General features: G+C 49.0%; 1 long non-coding RNA gene and 1 pseudogene across 1 annotated transcript; one reads left to right on the forward strand and one right to left on the reverse strand.

The window, feature by feature from the left end:
* The first annotated feature begins 2445 nt into the window (after positions 1-2445).
* Positions 2446-17895, forward strand: LOC139239109 (uncharacterized). The gene is made up of 3 exons (XR_011588604.1): positions 2446-2474; positions 16332-16427; positions 17863-17895. It is a non-coding gene; the product is annotated as an uncharacterized lncRNA (long non-coding RNA).
* On the reverse strand, positions 15952-16152 carry LOC139239267 (U2 spliceosomal RNA; annotated as a pseudogene).
* Positions 17896-18223: the final 328 nt, after the last annotated feature.

Consider the following 18223-nt stretch of genomic DNA (forward strand, 5'->3'; position numbering starts at 1 on the left):
TAGATATATTCAAAAGGGAGTTAGATGTGACCCTTACGGCTAAAGGGATCAAGGGGTATGGAGAGAAAGCAGGAATGGGGTACTGAGGGAATGATCAGCCATGATCTTATTGAATGGTGGTGCAGGCTCGAAGGGCCGAATGGCCTATTCTTTCACCTATTTTCTATGTTTCTAGGTAACCCTTAAAACCCAAACAAAAATGCACCAATTTCAGTTTTGGCATTTTCAATTGACCCCCAGTTGACCCCCCCAGCCTCAACAGCTTTTTTTAGGGGAGAGAGTTCCAGATTCCCACAGCCCTGTATGTGAAGAAACACTTCCTCAGTTCACCCCTGAACAGCCTGGCTCTAATTTTAAGGTAATGCCCTTTTGTTCTGGACTTCCTTCACCCTATCAACCCGATCAAATTGTTTAATCATCTACCTCATTTAGAGCACCCCTTAATCCTTTATACTCCAGTCCTGTCCTCATAATTTAATTCTTTGCGCCCCGGTATCACTCTGGTGAATCTGTGCTGCTCCCCCTCCGAGGCCAATATATCCTTCCTCAGAAAGAGAAACTTGCATTTATATAGCGCCTTTCACAGCCACCAGACGTCTCAAAGCGCTTTACAGCCAATGAAGTACTTTTGGAGTGTAGTCACTGTTGTAATGTGGGAAACGCAGCAGCCAATTTGCGCACAGCAAGCTCCCACACACAGCGATGTGATTATGACCCAGATAATCTGTTTTTAGTGATAAATATTGGCCAGGACACCGGGGATATCTCCCCCGCTCTTCTTCGAAATAGTGCCATGGGATCTTTTACATCCACCTGAGAGAGCCAACAGGGCCTCGGTTTAACGTCTCATCCGAAAGGCAGCACCTCCGACAGTGCAGCACTCGCTCGGCACTACACTGGGAGTGTCAGCTGGGATTTATGGGCCCAAATCTCTGGTGGGGGACATGAACCTACTACAACCTTCTGACTCGGAGGCGAGGGTGCTGCCCACTGAGCCACGACTGACACTGCTCATGGTAGCAGTGCCATCACGGCTGCATTAAACCCACTGCCAACCACTGTTATGATGCACCTCGGCTCTCATTCTTTCACAGGCCTGCAAACCCCACAAAAATATTATTGTGCCCTTTGACCTCCGACCCCATCCCACCCCACCAGGATCTACCAAGCAACATAGGCCTGGTTAGGAGGGGTGTGTGTGGGAGGGAGTCACACCCATATTGGCCAAGCATATCTCATGGCCAAGAATATAAAGAAGCGGCATTGATAGCAATTTGATCTTCAAGCTAGACCCTATTTCAAAAAAACTGTTCCTGGGATGTGGGCGTCGCTGGCAAGGCCGACATTTATTGCCCATCCCTAATTGCTCTTGAGAAGGTGGTGGTGAGCCGTCATTTCAGAGGGCAGTTAAGAGTCAGCCACATTATTGGTCTGGAGTCACATATAGGCCAGACCGGGTAAGGGCGGCAGATTTCCTTCCCTAAAGGACATTCGTGAACCAGATGGGTTTTTACAACAATCAGGTAGTTTCATGCTCACCATTACCGAGACTGGCTTTTTATTCCAGATTTATGTGATTATTTGACTTTAAATTCCCCAGCTGCCATGGTGGGATTTGAACTTGTGTCTCTGGATAATTACTCCACACCATCTCCCTCGCCTTGGATCCTCCGGGAAAAGTGGGAGGATCCCAGTTGAGATGGGTGAGATAAAAGTGCTCCCTCACCCCCCCCCCCACCCCAAGTCGCACCCCCCCACCAACACTCCCCAAGCCCACCTGCCTCACCCACCTGGTACAGTAGGGGGCACTACTCTGGGCTGAATGGCCTCCTCCTGTGCTGAAAGATTCTGTGATTCTATGATACAGTAAGGGGGCGCTGCTCTAGGGTAAGGGAGAAAGGTAAGGTAAAAAAAAACGAATGCGCAGAAGGCCGTTGCTTGGGAAGCTTTGCCTTACACATCGCTGAAGCCTGTTTCGCATCGCTAGGGCTCATTTCATCACCGGGCTATCGGCCCAGAAAAAAAAGCCAAAAGTCGCGATCCCAAAAATGGGCAATCTTCCAGAGATCATGAAGCCTGAAACATCGCTAAGGCTGGAACATCGACCACTTTTTGAGCTCTAGCGATCTAAGTACAAAGTCTAGCCCACAGTGTTGCTGGGCAGACTGGAGGGAGAGCTTGACCCTGAAGCGGACTGGGCTTCAGCTGATCTGGAGGCACTCGATGTTGATTGTGGGACACTGATTCCCGGCGCTAACGTCCCTCATCTCGATAACGGGGGCTGGGAAAAATGGGGGGCAACAAAGCGGGAAAAGTGACGGGTCGCCAGTTAGATTCCTGAGAACGTTGTAAATAATTTGTTCGGTTTCCTCAGCAGGAAAGAGCAGTGGTGAGGAACGGACCAATGGGAAAGAGAGCTCAGAGGAAGGTTCATCCGGAACGAGAGGAAAACTACAGGAATATAAACGGAAAAGGTATCAGCGAGAGAGCAGGAGGTGGAGACAGGACCCAGTTCTTCTGCCGCCGCCCTCTTGCTCTCTGTGTCACAAGTTGTCCTCTCCTCTAATTGGTTGATACTCTTATGGTCATTGTCTCCTCTCTTGTTTCATCATCATCATCATCATCATAGGCAGTCCCTCGGAATCGAGGCAGACTTGCTTCCACTCCTTAGGTGGCTGAACAGTCCAATATGAGAGCCACAGTCCCTGTCACAGGTGGGACAGACAGTGGTTGAGGGAAGGGGTGGGTGGGACAGTTTTGCCGCACGCTCCTTCCGCTGCCTGCGCTTGATTTCTGCATGCTCTCGGCGACGATACTCGAGGTGCTCAGCGCCCTCCCGGATGCACTTCCTCCACTTAGGGCAGACTGGTCTTTGGCCAGGGACTCCCAGGTGTCGGTGGGGATGTTGTACTTTATCAGGGAGGCTTTGAGGGTGTCCTTGTAACGTTTCCTCTGCCCACCTTTGGCTCGTTTGCCGTGAAGGAGTTCCGAGTAGAGCGCTTGCTTTGGGAGTCTCGTGTCTGGCATGTAGACAATGTGGCCTGCCCAGCGGAGCTGATCGAGTGTGGTCAGTGCATCGATGCTGGGGATGTTGGCCTGATCGAAGACTCTAACGTTGGTGCGTCTGTCCTCCCAGGGGATTTCAGGATCTTGCGGAGACATCGTTGGTGGTATTTTTCCAGCGACTTGAGGTGTCTACTGTACATGGTCTCTGAGCCATACAGGAGGGCGGGTATTACTACAGCCCTGTAGACCATGAGCTTGGTGGCAGATTTGAGGGCCTGGTCTTCAAACGCTCTTTTCCTCAGGCGGCTGAATTGTCCGCAGTCTGCCTCTAAGAGTCAAGCTCTTCCCTCAGCAATACTCCAGATCAGTGTCCCCTACTGTACCAAAACATCATCGTATCTTGCAGCACAGAAGGTGGCCATTCAGCCCCGTTCAAAGAACTATCCAATTAGTCACACTGCCCCCACCCCCCCACTGCTTCGGAGAGCAAATGGTATGTTAGCTGTTGTTACAAAGGGATTAAAGTATAATAGTAAAGACTTGCATTTATATAGCTCCTGTCATTCCACCAGCCGTCTCAAAGCACTTTACAGTACTCTTTGAATGTCATTGCCTTGTGGGAAGCACAGCAGCCAATTTATGCACAGCAAACTCCCAGAGCAGACACCAGGGATAATTTCATTGCTCTTCTTTGAAATAGTGGCTATGGGATTTTTTTACATCCACCCGAGAAAGCAGACAGGGCCTTGGTTTAACATTTCATCCGAAAGACAGCGCCTCCAGACAGTGCAGCACTCCCGCGGAGTGTCAGCCTAGATTTTTTTGCACTCAAGTCCCTGGAACGAGATTTGAACACACAACCATCTGACTCAGAGGCAAGTGTGCTACCAACTGAACCACAGCTGTCTTACTACAATTGCACAGGGCATTGGTGAGGCCACACCCGGAGTATTGTGCACAGTTCTGGTCTCCTTACCAAAGGAAAGACATACTTGCAACGAAGGTTCAATCGACTGGCTCTTGGGATGGGGGGATTGCCCTATGAGGAGAGATTGAGTAGACAAGGCCTATATTCCCTAGAGTTGAGAAGAATGAACGGTGATCTCATTGAAAACATACAAAATTCTTAAAGGGCTTGACAGAGTTAATGCTGAGAAAAATTCCTCTGACTGAGGAATCTAGAACCAGGGGACACAGTCTCAGAATAAGGGGTCGGCCATTTAGGAATGAGATGAGAAGAAATTTCATCACACAAAGGATTGTGAGTCTTTGGAATTCTCTACCCCAGAGGGCTGTGGCGGCTCAGTCATTGAGTATATTCAAGACAGAGGAACTAAGGGAATTAAGGTGATATGGGGATAGTGCGGGAAGGTGGAGTTGAGATTGAAGATCAGCCATGAGATCATTGAATGGCAGAGCAGGCTCGAGGGGCCGAATGGCCGACTCCTGCTCCTGAGTCTTATGTTCTTCTGTACCATACTGCTCCCTCCTTCGCTCCCTGAAATCTTGACGTTGTTGAAAAGGAAAGGCTTGCTCATATTACAGGGCAAGCTGAAGGAAAAATTAAACCCAGGGTTCCTCGTTTCAACTGACTGGTCAACAGAGAGTAATATTAGGAAGGGAGGAAGGAAGAGAAAGAAAGAAAGGAAGGAAGAGGGAAGGAAGGGAGGAAGGAAGGAAGGAAGGAAGAGAAAGAAAGAAAGAAAGAAAGAAGAGATTGGTGTGCAAAATTAAAGCACATGGTATTGGGGGCAATGTACTGACGTGGCTAGAGAACTGATTGGCAGGCAGGAAGCTGAGGGTCTGGATAAACGGGTCCTTTTCAGAATGGCAGACAGTGACTAGTGGGGTGCCGCAGGGCTCAGTGCTGGGACCCCAGCTATTTACAATGTACATTAATGATTGAGATGAAGAAATTGAGTGTAATATCTCCAAGTTTGCAGATGACACTAAACTGGGTGGCGGTGTGAGCTGTGAGGAGGACACTAAGAGGCTGCAGTGTGACTTGGACAGATAAGGTGAGTGGGCAAATGCATGGCAGATGCAGTATAATGTGGATAAATGTGAGGTTATCCACTTTGGGGGCAAAAACACGAAGGCAGAATATTATCTGAATGGTGGCAGATTAGGAAAAGGGGAGGTGCAACGAGACCTGGGTGTCATGGTTCATCAGTCATTGAAAATTGGCATGCAGGTACAGCAGGCGGTGAAGAAGGCAAATGGTAGGTTGGCCGTCTTAGCTAGGGGATTTGAGTATAGGAGCAGGGAGGTCTTACTGCAGTTGTACAGGGCCTTGGTGAGGCCTCACCTGGAATATTGTGTTCAGTTTTGGTCTCCTAATCTGAGGAAGGACGTTCTTGCTATTGAGGGAGTGCAGCGAAGGTTCACCAGATTGATTCCAGGGATGGCTGGACTGACATATGAGGAGAGACTGGATCGATTGGCCTTTATTCACTGGAGTTTAGAAGGATGAGAGGGGATCTCATAGAAACATATAAGATTCTGACGGGACTGGACAAGTTAGATGCGGGAACAATGTTCCCGATGTTGGGGAAGTCCAGAACCAGGGGACATAGTCTTAGGATATGGGGTAGGCCATTTAGGACTGAGATGAGGAGAAACTTCTTCGTTCTGAGAGTTGTTAACCTGTGGAATTCCCTACCGCAGAGAGTTGTTGATGCCAGTTCATTGGATATATTCAAAAGGGAGTTAGATATGGCCCTTACGGTTAAAGGGATCAAGGGGTATGGAGAGAAAGCAGGAAAGGGGTACTGAAGGAATGATCAGCCATGATCTTATTGAATGGTGGTGCAGGCTCGAAGGGCCGAATGGCCTACTCCTGCACCTATTTTCTATGTTTCTATGTTTCTATGTAAGAGCAGGGGAGTTATCCTCGATGTCCTGGCCAATATTTATCCCTCAATCAACGTCACCAGAAACAAATGATCTGGTCATTATCGCATTTGTGGGAGCTTACTGTGCGCAAATTGGCCGCCTCACTTCCTATATTACAACAGTGACTGCACTTCAGTCGTACTCCATTGGCTGTAAAGCACTTTAGGATGCCCTGAGGTTCTGAAAGGGGCTATATAAAGCCCCTTTTGAAAGTCCAAATACACTACATCCAATGGTTCTCTCTTGTCCACTCTACTAGTTACATCCTCAAAAAATTCCAGAAGATTTGTCAAGCAAGATTTCTCTTTCATAAATCCATGCTGACTTGGACCGATCCTATCACTGCTTTCCAGATGTGCTGCTATTTCATCCTTAATAATTGATTCCAACATTTTCCTCACTACTGATGTCAGGCTAACTGGTTTATAATTACTCGTTTTCTCTCTCTCTCCCTTTTTAAAAAGTGGTGTTACATTAGCTACCCTTCAGTCCATAGGAACTGATCTGGAGTCAATAGACTGATTGGAAAATGATCACCAATGCATCCACTTATTTCTAGGGCCACTTCCTTAAGTACTCTGGGATGCAGACTATCAGGCCCCGGGGATTTATCGGCCTTCAATCCCATCAATTTCCCTAACACAATTTCCCGACTATTAAGGATATCCTTCAGTTCTCCCTTCTCACCAGACCCTCGGTCCCCTAGTACTTCCGGAAGGTTATTTGTGTCTTCCTTCGTGAAGACAGAACCAAAGTATTTGTTTAATTGGGCTGCCATTTCTTTGTTCGCCATTATAAATTCACCTGAATCTGATTGCAAGGGACCTACGTTTATCTTTACTAATCTTTTTCTCTTCACATATCTATAAAAGCTTTTGCAGTCAGTTTTTATGTTCCCAGCAAGCTTCCTCTCGTACTCTATTTCCCCCCTCTTAATTAAACCCTTTGTCCTCCTCTGCTGAATTCTAAATTTCTCCCAGTCCTCAGGTTTGCTGCTTTTTCTGGCCAATTTATATGCCTCTTCCTTGGATTTAACACTATCCTTAATTTCCCTTGTTAGCCATGGTTGAGCCACCTTCCCCATTTTATTTTTATACCAGACAGGAATGTACAATTGTTGAAGTTCATCCATGTGATCTTTAAATGTTTGCCATTGCCTATCCACCGTCCACCCTTTAAGTATCATTTGCCAGTCATTTCTGGCCAATTCACACCTCATATCATTGAAGTTACCTTTCCTTAAGTTCAGGACCCTAGTCTCTGAATTAACTGTGTCACTCTCCATCTTAAAAAATAATTCTACCATATTTTGTTCACTCTTCCCCAAGGGGCCTCGCACAACAAGATTGCTAATTAGTCCTTTCTCATTACACATCACCCAGTCTAGGATGGCCAGCTCTCTAGTTGGTTCTTCAACATATTGGTCTAGAAAACCACCCCAGAAAATCCTCCTCCACCACATTGCTACCAGTTTGGTTAGCCCAATCAATATGTAGATTAAAGTCGCCCATGATAACTGCTGTACCTTTATTGCACGCATCCCTAATTTCTTGTTTGATGCTGTCCCCAACCTCACTACTACTGTTTGGTGGTCTGTACACAACTCTCACTAGCGTTTTCTGCCCTTTGGTATTCCGCAGCTCCACCCATACAGATTCCACATCATCCAAGCTAATATCCTTCCTTACTATTGCATTCATTTCCTCTTTAACCAGCAGTGCCACCTCACCTCCTTTTCCTTTCTGCCTATCCTTCCTAAATGTTGAATACCCCTGGATGTTGAGTTCCCAGCCTTGGTCACCCTGGAGCCATGTCTCCATGATGCCAATTATATCATAACCGTTAACTGCTGTCTGCGCAGTTAATTCGTCCACCTTATTCCGTATACTCCTCGCATTGAGGCACAGAGCCTTCAGGCTTGTCTTTCTAACACACTTTGCCCCTTCAGAATTTTGCTGTAATGTGGCCCTTTTTGCTTTTTGCCTTAGGTTTCTCTGCCCTCCACTTTTACTTTTCTTCTTTCTATCTTTTGCTTCTGCCCCCATTCTACTTCCCTCTGTCTCCCTGCATAGGTTCCCATCTCCCTGCCATATTAGTTTAACTCCTCCCCAACAGCACTAGCAAACACTCCCCCTAGGACATTGGTTCCAGTCCTGCCCAGGTGCAGACCGTTCGGTTTGTACTGGTCCCACCTCCCCCAGAACCGGTTCCAATGTTCCAGGAATTTTAATCCCTCCCTGCTGCACCACTCCTCAAGCCATGTATTCATCTGAGTTATCCTGCGATTCCTACACTGACTAGCACGTGGCACTGGTTGCAATCGTGAGATTACTACTTTTGAGGTCCTACTTTTTAAATTTAGCTCCTAGCTCCCTAAATTCATCTCGTAGGACCTCTTCTTCAAAATAGTTCCGTGGGAGGGCAGATGGGGCATCACCTTAATGTCTCATCCAAAAGTTAGCACCTCTGACAGTGCAGCATTCCCTCCGTACTGCATGGGAGGGTCTGACTGGACTTTGTGCTCAAGTTTCAGTAGAGTGGGATTATGAACCCATGCTCTTGTAACTCGAGAGGTGAGAGGGCTGCCCGCTGAGCCACAGCTGGGGCTATGAGAGAAGAGAATTTCAGAGGCACCACTCCAGGGGCAATGCCTCGCTCCCCCCAGAGCATGGATCGGTGACCCAGAACACAGCTCGCCAACCTGAAGCCCCCTTGGACTTACTGGCCCCTCTCTCGCTGATCTCCGCGGCAATCCGCTGTCTCATCGCACAAGACCCCTAAGCTGGGTGCGGAATCTCTGAACCTTTAACCCCCAGGACTCCTCCTCGAAATCATCTTTTCCCTGGATCGGAAAAGTGTGGAGCTCTTCACCTTGCTCAGTCTCCCCTTCTTATTGGGTCGTTTTGCCGTATGTAGGTGCTATATAAATGCAATTTGTAGTTGGTTATATTTACGACAGGTGAAGTTTGCATCGGCATTTCCCATCAGAAATGGGGACCTAGCGGGAAAAATTCAGTATCGCCCTGTTTGGGGGGGGTGGGGTGGGGGGGGGGGGTGGTGCGGCAATGACATCGCGATCTCCGGGCGCAGGAGATCGGGGTGCAAAGCCGCCACCCCGCCCAATATGGCAGGAGTCATTAACAGCATCGCGCCCGGTCACAAACACGTTTACGCCCCGTTAGCACCCCCTAGGGGTACTAACGGGAGGTGCAAATGAATTGAATTTCTCGCCCCAGGAGTGTACAATGAAAATGTTGTCACAGAATTGTGACAAAAAATGTCATGACAGGAAGTAAGGTTGTATAGACAGGAAGTGCTTGCACAGGTAAGATTTTTAATTTAGATATTGTATATAAGATAGAATTTTCTCCAACATTCAATGATTCAATTATACTACAAGTGGGGTGGCCTGTTTAATTAATTGCATATTCCATCAACTTTTTCATTTCACAACTCTTTCTTCTGCTAGAGTCCGAATTCTTAAAATGCCCCACAGCGTGAAGTGGAATTTCACCGAGGACAAAGTTCATGCACAGGTGAGATGCTCCCTCCGACAGACTCTCTTGCAGTGCAGACCGTGAGGTGTCAGCTGTGGCTCAGTGGGGAGCACTCTTGCCTCTGCATCCGAAGGTTGTGGGTTCAAGTCCCACTCCAGAGACTTGTGGGGGAATCTAGAACTAGGGAGCATAGTTTCAGAATGAGGGGTCAGCCATTTAAAACAGAAATGAGGAATTTCTTCTCTCAGAGGGTTGTGAATCTTTGGAATTCTCTACCTCAGAGAGCTGTGGAGGTTGGGTCATTGAATATATTTAAGGCGGAGATAGACAGATTTTTGAGCGAATAAGAGAGTCAAGGGTTATGGGGAGCGGGCGGGGAAGTGGAGCTGAGTCCATGATCAGATCAGCCATGATCGTATTGAATGGCGGAGCAGGCTCGAGGGGCCGAATGGCCAACTCCTGCTCCTATTTCTTATGTTCTTGTGTAACCATGGGCTGGGAATGTAGCCCGATCCATCCTCCCTTCCTATCCTACTCGATAACAGGTCATGTTAACATGAGGGACATTTTTCAGAACGAAATGTGTCCTTGGATAGAGTGAGAACTAATCTGAAGCCCATTTGATGAAGTGAGTGATGTTTACTATTGCAGCTGAATATCGCGCCTTTAGCGTACAGAATGAACATACTGATTTGCCTTTAACATCCAAAGTGAGATTCAAAAATGGACATTTAAGCTAAGACTAGCGGGCCTCTCGTGGCATTGCTCACTGAGCAGGTGCTAGACCATGTGACGCCCCGGGTATTATTCTGCTGCTAACCTGCCACTGTCCCCATTCCCTCAAAGGCCACAAAGTCTAAATGCTGAAAACAGGCACATCCTGAGATCAATTAGAGGTTAATTGCTGTTGGTGAGGGAAATTTGCACATTGGGAGGTAATTTAAATTCACAGATTGCTGGCAGAAGAAATCAGCAGGAAATGACTGGCTTTCTATTTTACTTTTGACATAATTGAAGTGTGACCATTGTGTACTTAATGGAAGACTTAGATATTTATCCGTCCGTCCGTCCATCCATCCGTAAAGTCCTGACCCTGCAGTACAGACTTACACGAGGCACATGCTGAAGTCAAGGTCACTCTGGACCTGCACCTTTATTTCATAGCTCTCGAGTGCCCCACTTGCCTGAGACCTGCCTTTATATACCTGTGTGGAACAGGTATGCAGTGTCTCCTGCAAGTGCACCCCTAGTGGTAAAGTATGCTTGTGGTTACAGGTCATATCTAGTGACAGTCATGTATAGCATGGTAAGATACAGTTATATAGAGTAGTGTGAGATACATGACATCACCCTCCCCCAAGGTCTTATTGTCTTTATAGATTCAGTCTCTCAGGTGGTCTATGCTCTTGTGTGGAGCGTCTTAGTTGTGGTTCAGTTGTTTGCCTTGGTGCCTGTTTTTCTTTCGGTGTGATTGCTGGTATTTCATCTGGGCTGTCTGTTTCGTTCAGTATGATTGCTGGTATCTCACCTGGGCTGTCTGTTGAGACTGCCCTTTCCTCAGGTTGTTCCCTCTGTCTGTCCACCAGGTGTGGTGTGAATTCCACATTGTAGTCTGCCTCTGGTTCTGCAGTGTTGTTGGTAAATCTACTTTTGACTTGGTCTACATGCCTCCGCAGGTTTGGCCATTGTCCATTTGTACAACCAGTAGCCTGTTTCCTTCCTTGCCTGTTACTGTCCCTGCAAGCCATTTCGGACCCCTGCCATAGTTTAGCACAAAAACTTTGTCCCCTATCTCATTCCACCTCCCCCTCGAATTTTGGTCATGGTACTCAGTTAGCTTCCGGCGCTTTGCCTCAACGATTTCATGCATGTCTGGGAGGATTAACGAGAGCCTTGTCTTTAAGGTCCGTTTCATCAATAGTTGCGTGGGGGGAACCCAGTCAATGAATGCAGACGAGATCTGTATGCCAGCAGCAGTCGCGACAGGTGGCTCTGCAGCGTGGGACCTTGGATTTTTAGCAATGCCTTGCTTAACGATTTGCACTGCTCGCTCCACCTGGCCATTGGAGGCCGGCTTGAACGGTGCCGTCTTAACGTGATTTATGCCGTGGTCAACTATAAATTCTTGAAATTCTGCGCTGGTGAAGCACGGACCATTATCACTGACCAATATGTCAGGAATGCCGTGCGTTGCAAACATGGCTCTAAGGCTCTCCACAGTGGTGGAGGTGTTGCTCGAGTTTAAAACGGTGCACTCGATCCACTTTGAAAATGCATCGACGACTACGAGGAACATTTTGCCCATGAATGGGCCCGCATAGTCTACGTGCACCCGCGACCACGGTTTGGTGGGCCAGGGGCTCAGGGAGGCCTCCCTGGGGGTATTACTGAGTTGGGCACAAATGGTGCACCGTCAGACGCAGAGCTCCAAGTCCGCGTCAATACCAGGCCACCAGACATGGCATCTGGCTATGGCCTTTATAAGAACGATCCCCGGGTGCTCGCGGTGGAGCTCCCGGACAAACGCCTCTCTGCCTCGTAAGGGCATAACTCCTCAGCTGCCCCACATCAGGCAGTCTGCCTGTCGTGATAGTTCATGCATGCACCTATGGAAAGGTTTGATCTCCTCAGGGTAGGCATCGCGAGCCTCTGCCCAGTCACCAGTTAAAACACATCTTTTGACTAAGGATAACGTGGGGTCGCTGGTCGTCCAGGCTCTGATTTGGCGAGCCGTCATGGGCGAACCTGTGGATTCAAAGGCATTGATTGCCATGACCATCTCACAGTCCTGTTCGTCGGACCCTTCCGTGGTCACCAGGGGTAGCCTGTTAAGTGCGTCGGCACAGTTGTCTGTGCCTGGTCTGTGCCTTATTGTGTAGTCGTAAGACGCCAGCGTGAGTGCCCACCACTGAATGTGCGCCGAGGCGTTTGCGTTTATTGCCTTGCACTCAGATAGCAGGGACTTGAAGGGTTTGTGGTCGGTTTCTAACGCAAACTTGGCCCCAAAAAGGTATTGGTGCATCTTTTTGACACCGTACACGCACGCGAGCGCCTCCTTCTCAACCATACCGTACCCACACTCCACCCGCAAAAGTGACCTGGAGGCATAAGCAATGGGTTGTAATTTACCCACATCATTGACGTGCTGTAAAACACACCCGACCCCGTACGCTGACGCATCACATGTAAGAACTAGCTTTTTACCTGGGTCAAAAAAGGCTAAAACACTGTTGGAACATAGAAGGTTGCGTGCCTTATTGAAGGCGCGTTCTTGGGCGTCCCCCCAAAACCAATCGCACCCCTTTCTGAGTAGCATGTGGAGAGGCTCCAGCAGCGTGCTCAAGTTCTGCATAAAGTTCCCAAAGTAATTGAGTAGCCCGAGAAAGGCGCGCAGTTCCGAGACATTCCGGGGCCTGGGTGCCAGGCGAATTGCTTCGGTTTTGGACTCTGTTGGGCGGATTCCATCAGCGGCAATCCTTCTGCCCAAAAATTCAACCTCGGGCGCGAGAAACAGACACTTGGATTTCTTAACTCTTAGGCCGATGAGATCCAATCGACTTAGTACTTCCTCCAAATTGCGGAGATGGGAGTCGGTGTCCCTGCCCGTGATCAGTATGTCATCTTGAAACACAACCGTCCCCGGGATGGACTTGAGCAGACTCTCCATGTTGCGCTGGAATATAGCAGCTGTCGACCTGATGCCGAATGGGCATCGATTGTACATAAAGAGGCCTCGATGTGTGTTGATGGTGGTGAGTAGCTTAGACTCTTCGGTCAGTTCTTGCGTCATATACGCAGATGTGAGATCTAGTTTCGAGAAAAGTTTTCCTCCAGCCAACGTGGCAAATAGGTCCTCCGCTCTGGGCAGCGGGTATTGGTCCTGTAGGGAGACTCTATTTATGGTAGACTTGTAATTCCCACAGATTCGTACGGATCCATCAGGCTTCATGACGGGGATGATGGGACTTGCCCAGTCGCTAAATTCCACGGATGAGATAATGCCTTCCCGCAGAAGCCGGTCCAGTTCATGTTCAATCTTTTCCCTCATCACATAAGGCACAGCTCTAGCCTTGTGATGGACCGGTCTGGCATCCTGTGTGATATAGATTTTAACTTTAGCCCCTTTGAAGGTGCCCACACCTGGCTGAAAGAGATGTTCAAAATGACTTAGTACTGTTGAGCACGGGGTCTGTTCCTCTGATGACATGGCCTGAACATCATCCCATTTCCAATTTAGTTTTGCCAGACAGCTTCTCCCCAACAGTGCTGGGAGATCTCCGGGGACAATCCACAGGGGAAGTCGGTTCACCGTCCCTTTCTGTGTGACTGAGAGCATGGCGCTGCCAAGGACTGGGATGATTTCTTTGGTATAGGTCCTTAGTTTGGTGTCGATCCTTGTGAGTTTTGGTCTGTTGCTTTTGTGCGGCCACAGCTGTTCAAATTGTTGGACGCTTATGAGAGATTGACTCGCTCCCGTGTCCAGTTCCATGTTGACGGGTATCCCGTTGAGTAGGGCCCTCATTATTATTGGAAGCGTCTTGTTGTAAGAACAGCGGACATTGATCGTGTTGACCCGCTGTACCTCGATGTCCCGGGCACTGTCCCCACCGTCTTCTGGTCCGCTTTCCGACCCTTCCGATTCGTATACCAGCCGAGCTGCTGTTTTTCTGCACATGCGAGCCAGGTGCCCTGTATAGTTGCAGTTTCTGCAAACAGCATTCTGTAATCGACACCCCCTTGTTGAGTGCCTTCCCCCACATCTCCAGCACAGACCGCTTCAATTTTTCTGAAGGATGAGCTGCGTCTGGCTGATCTCTCTTGAGCTTCTCTCAGTCTATAGTTGATTGCTCGCAGTGTGGGTTGATGAGGTGTGAACGGCTGTTCATGTGGCCCTTGATGGTTTCTGGTGCCACTGCCTGCTGTTGAAGGCCTGCTCTCCTGCCTTTGTCTGTGTGTGGGGGTAGCGGTTCGTTTCACGCTGTGAACCCCTTGTTCTGATGTTTCGTTAGTTGTCGTACCCGCAGTATAGATCAACCTCGTTTCTTCTTCTCCTGCCAAGAATGTCTGTGCGACCAGTGCTGCTGCCTCTAGGGTCAAGTTCTTGGTCTCTATAAGCTTTCTGAATGTGCCTGCATTGCCTATTCCTTCAATAAAAAAGTCTCTCAGTACTTCTCTCCTTAGTTCATCGGAGAACTCACATAAACTAGCCAGCCTCCGAAGTTCCGCCACAAAGTCGGGTATGCTCTGACCCACACAGCGTCTGTAGTTGTAGAACCTGTGTCTGGCCCTGTGTGGGCTGCTCATTGGCTTCAGGTGGTCTCTCACCAGTGTGCTCAACTCCTCAAACGACTTGCTCGCTGGTTTCTCGGGTGCCAGCAGGCCCTTCATTAAGGCGGATGTTTTCGAGCCACAGCTGATCAAGAGATGGGCTCTTCTCTTGTCTGCCTTATCGTCGCCCAACCAGTCTTTGGTTACAAAGCTTTGCTGGAGCCTTTCTATAAAGTCCTCCCAATTGTCTCCAGCATTGTATTTCTCATCTGAGCCGTTGTTCGCCATTCTGTGGATTCTGTGATCCCGTAACTCGTCGCCACTGTAAAGTCCTGACCCTGCAGTACAGACTTACACGAGGCACATGCTGAAGTCAAGGTCACTCTGGACCTGCACCTTTATTTCACAGCTCTCGCGTGCCACACTTGCCTGAGACTTGCCTTTATATACCTGTGTGGGACAGGTATGCAGTGTCTCCTGTAAGTGCACCCCTGGTGGTAAAGTATGCTTGTGGTTACAGGTTATATCTAGTTACAGTCATGTATAGCATGGTAAGATACAGTTATATACAATAGTGTGAGATACATGACACTATCTATCTATCTATCTATCTTTGTAGTCTCCGCAAGATCCTACAAATCCCCTGGGAGGACAGACGCACCAACATTTGTGTCCTCGACCAGGCCAACATCCCCAGCATTGAAGCACTGACCACACTTGATCAGCTCCGCTGGGCAAGCCACATTGTTCGTATGCCAGACACGAGACTCCAAAAGCAAGCGCTCTACTTGGAAGTCCCTCACGGCAAACAAGCCAAAGGTGGGCAGAGGAAACGTTACAGGGACACCCTCAAAACCTCCCTGATAAAGTGCAACATCCCCACCGACACCTGGGAGACCCTGGCCAAAGACCGCCCTAAGTGGAGGAAGTGCATCCGGGAGGGCGCTGAGCTCCTCGAGTCTCATCGCCGAGAGCATGCAGAAACCAAGCGCAGGCAGCGGAAGGAGCGTGCGGCAAATCTGTCCCACCCACCCACCCTTTCCCTCAACCACTGTCTGTCCCACCTGTGACAGGGACTGTGGTTCTCATATTGGATTGTTCAGCCACCTAAAGACTCATGCTAAGAGTGGAAGCAAGTCTTTTTTTATTTTTTTAAATTAAAAAATTTTTTTTTTTTTTATTCGTTGCCAATCTTTCCAATTCTTTGTCAGATCACAAACGCCAGAGGTCACCTTGCACACATCAAGGATCCTCCTGCGCCAATGCTCTTAGCCAAAAGGCCTGGAGCCCAAGCACCGTTCCTGGAAGTACTGCAATACCAGGTTCGTGCCATGGAGGTGGATGGGTCAAGCCCCCCACCCACCTCCTATTTCCAAAAAGCATAGGAGAATCACCTTCCTGATCCACGGAGAACCACGTTGGGGTCATGGTTACTCCCCTGTCAGGTCAGTTACGCATGATCTTAGCCAAAAGGCCAAGAAGCAAGTCTTCCTCGATTCCAAGGGACTGCCTATGATGATATCTATCTATCTGTCTGTCGATCTGTCTGTCTGTCTATCTATTCCCCCCACAGGACAGTGTGTCAGAGTGAATGTATAAAGATGTTTTTCTTTCCTGGTGATGTGATGTTCATTCCCATTAATTATGTTCTCTTCTTCCCTGCAGCATTTACGTCCGCACCTCTCCCACTTTAGAAAGTCCATCGGTAAAATGGTGACTTTAACACAGGAAAAAATAGCCATTCAGAGCAGCGAGCTGCAGGTAAGTGGTTAGTGATCACAGCTCGCCCAGCCTGTCCCCATCTCACCCATCCGTCACAATCTGAGCTGCAAAAAATACCAACTGTGGTCTGTCAATCACACCGGGGTCTGTCAATCACACCGAGGTCTGTCAGTCACACCGGGGTCTGTCAGTCACACCGCGGTCTGTCAGTCACACCGGGGTCTGTCAGTCACACCGGGGTCTGTCAATCACACTGGGGTCTGTCAATCACACCGAGGTCTGTCAATCACACCGGGGTCTGTCAGTCACACCGGGGTCTGTCAGTCACACCGGGTTATGTCAGTCACACTGGGGTATGTCAATCACACCGGGGTCTGTCAGTCACACCGGGGTCTGTCAGTCACACCGGGGTCTGTCAGTCACACCGCGGTCTGTCAGTCACACCGGGGTCTGTAAATCACACCAGGGCCCGGGGTCTGTCAATCACACCGGGGTATGTCAATCACACCGCGGTCTGTCAATCACACCGCGGTCTGTCAATCACACCGGGGTCTGTCAATCACACCGGGATCTGTCAATCACACCGCGGTCTGTCAATCACACCACGGTCTGTCAATCACATCGGGGTCTGTCAATCACACCGGGGTCTGTCAATCACACCACTGTCTGTCAATCACATCAGGGTCTGTCAATCACACCGGGGTCTGTCAATCACACCGGGGTCTGTCAATCACACCGCGGTCTGTCAATCACACAGGGGTCTGTCAGTCACACTGCGGTCTGTCAGTCACACCGCTGTCTGTCAATCACACCGCTGTCTGTCAATCACATCGGGGTCTGTCAGTCACACCGCGGTCTGTCAGTCACACCACGGTCTGTCAGTCACACCACGGTCTGTCAATCACACCGGGGTCTGTCAATCACACCGGGGTATGCCAGTCACACCGGGGTCTGTCAATCACACCGGGGTCTGTCAATCACACCGCGGTCTGTCAGTCACCCTGGGATCTCTTTTGTGAAGTTGATTGAGGGTCAAAGATTGGTCAGGACACCGAGGATAACTCCACTGCTCTTTTTTGAAATATTGCCATGGGATCTTTTATGTCCACCAGTTGAACGTCTCATCCGAACGGCACTTACTACAGTGCGGCACTCCCTCAGCACTGCACTGGAAGTGTCAGCTGGCGTACCACAGCCGTTACCCTGTTGTGCACTGCCCAGTAAAACATGTGCTGACACGTCTGCGCTAATACACAGGAATAGTGACGGGCAATTCAGCCACAGTGGGCAGTGCAATGGCGGTTACCCACTTCCAACCCGGGAGCAGGGGGAGCGGGGGGTGGGGGGCACCGAGGTGTGTTGTACTATGCCTTGAGATGGTTACAATGTTACAGGCACTATAGAAATACAAGTTCTTGTTGTAGTTTCCCTTGTGCTGCATTAAATTCACATTTTTAATTTCTTCCTCTTTCAGCATCGTAAAATCTTACTGTCGGATACGATGAGAAACACTTTGCAACGGTCCACCATACAACACCTCCAGAGGAGGATTCATCTCAAGGACAGGTGGAGCATCGGTATTAGAGGATCAGTATTAGAGTGAGGGATCAGTGTTAGAGTCAGGGGTCCATATTAGAGTGAGGGTCAGTATTAGAGTGAGGGTCAGTATTAGAGTGAGGGATGAGTATTAGAGGGGGGTCAGTATTAGAGAGAGGGATCAGTATTAGAGTGAGGATCAGTATTAGAGTGAGGGTCAGTATTAGAGGGGGATCAGTATTAGAGCGAGGGATCAGTATTAGAGTGGGGGTCAGTATTAGAGTGGGGGTCAGTATTAG

Source organism: Pristiophorus japonicus, chromosome 26 (assembly GCF_044704955.1).
Source record: "Pristiophorus japonicus isolate sPriJap1 chromosome 26, sPriJap1.hap1, whole genome shotgun sequence".
NCBI classification, from domain to species: domain Eukaryota; kingdom Metazoa; phylum Chordata; class Chondrichthyes; family Pristiophoridae; genus Pristiophorus; species Pristiophorus japonicus.